The following is a 2,183-nucleotide window of genomic DNA, read 5'->3' as shown; positions in this document are numbered from 1 at the left end:
GGTGGCAAAGGGGACTCTAATTATTCCCTAGTGATATTTCATCTGGCACCAATAGATTCATGGTTTCAGAACGTTTGTTTACAAATACATTAACCACTTCAAACAGACTACATTGTCTTGTCTTAAGCACTGCTGATACAGTTAAGTGGCAGTGATCCTGACTAGGCTTCAAGATAACATGAAAAAAAAAAAAAAAAGAATGGTCTTCGTTACACGTCATTATTTACTGGAGACTTTCAGTATAACTGTCTTGTATATTAACACAAAGGATGCATGTGTCAACACCTCAGATTTTGAAGTTATATACAACTTTTGAAACTCTTTGATTCCTAATAGTTTGCTCCTACTCTCAATCCAAAATTATTCTAATGTCAAACTATTTGTTTATGTTCAAACTTACATCTTCCAGTTTTTGCTCTAGGTTAGGATGTGTTTTCTCTTTCTAGCCTTCAGGGTATACTATCATTTCCAGGTCTTGGTTTTGAATCTTATTCCATGTATTTATTCCTATAAAATCTTAGAGGTCCACTGAGGAACAAAGATTATTATGAGACTCAAAATGCAAAAACCAAAGTCTTGTCATGAGGAACAGTGGAAGGTGGGGAAACGTTGGAGCATCATGGTGGCTGACACAAGGTGGTAAAGAGTGTGCACAGGACGGAAGATTTGGTTAGAAGAGTATTGTGTTGCAGTGTGGTTCCATGACAAAGCTGTCCAAGCTGATTTTTAAGGGCAGCAAACTTGCTTGCTCCTTGAGGACTCTCAAGTCAGAGTGTTAAATTGGATGAAAATTGGGGCTGGAGAAAATACTCTCAAGTAGGTAAATTTTTCCCTATCTATTCTTACTTTCCAGCCCCTTTGAGTAAGCACTTTGTTAAATAGCTCCAGGGCTACTTCCTGGGCTCTCTCTTGTTTATGGCAGCTAACTTTTGAAAGTCTGTTGGAAAATGATTTCTTCTCTCTTTTTACCAAGTCCAACAATTGTCAACTAGATAATGTTGGAATTGAATTTGGTTTTGGTGCCTGAAGTCGAGAAGATGTGTGTACAGTTAATGTTGTCTTGAAGACCTGGGTCCTCTGCACCATTCTCTAGTATTAGCTTGTGGTAAGCCTCCTTTCCAAATTCTGAGGGATTAGAGGATTGCACAAAATCATGAGCCCCCCCCCCCCAGAGCACTCATCTGTATTTTCCCATCCATATTTAAGGATTCTGGGTTTTCTAAATCTGGCCTTTAGGTTTAGAACAAGTCTGGCTTTGGTGGATGTTATGAAATCTCTGGAGTTTGAGTCTATCAGATCGTTGGTCCACTATTAAATTAAGCTGCTCTTACGTTTGGACACAGTAGGGGCAAGTTTGTTAATGGGTCTCAGTTTCTCCACCTCAGCAGATGGTTGGTGTGAATGCAGTTTAACTTAACCAGACAACTCTTCTGCCTTTCAAATCCAGGAACCATGAGACATGCAAAACCTGTCATCCACTGTGAGAATGTTATCAGTTGGGACTGGTGCCATGGACTCTGACTGTCTCTCAGTGCAGAGTGAGTGGCTTATGAGCCGACCAAACCCACATTTAAGAATTTTTTCCTCTCAACTCACTGTCATCTCATACCACTCAAGTTACTTGGGTCCCCAGAGAAGCAGATGCCAAGGATGGGTTAGAGATGTAGGTGATTCGGTGGAGAAAGAAAGAAGGAAGTGAGAGCTGCTTGGGATTATAAGTTTGACAGTTGTACTAAACAAGAAAAGAGACCATGGAATGGAATAGAAAGAGTCTAAGACAGTAGAGTTTAATAGAGATTTCAGTAGGCCAGTGGGGTGTTTTGCTGAGTCAAGATTTACATTGGAAGAGTGGTATACGATTGAGCCATACTTAGTCACTGGGTAGAATTATCCAATGGGAATGGATGAACATGTAAGGATAGAAGGACCATAGTTGGAAACTCAGTAAAACATAACAGGATACATAAACTTGGATACAGTTGTTGTTTCCTGAATATATTAATGGCATAATAATTAGGAACATAGATATATCAAGGACTATGAAATCATACAGTATGGTCACAGATATATATCTGTTGATCATTGTTAACTATGGACCTTTTGATGAGTTTTGACTTTATAAACTTTTCATTTGTTTAAATTGACCATCAGTAATTCCACCTGCCAAATAACCCTTCAATTGG

The sequence above is a fragment of the Grammomys surdaster genome, unplaced genomic scaffold, assembly GCF_004785775.1.
Source record: "Grammomys surdaster isolate TR1022 unplaced genomic scaffold, NIH_TR_1.0 126531, whole genome shotgun sequence".
In the NCBI taxonomy this organism is placed as follows: Eukaryota; Metazoa; Chordata; class Mammalia; order Rodentia; family Muridae; genus Grammomys; species Grammomys surdaster.
Note: the sequence above shows the minus strand (reverse complement) of the source record.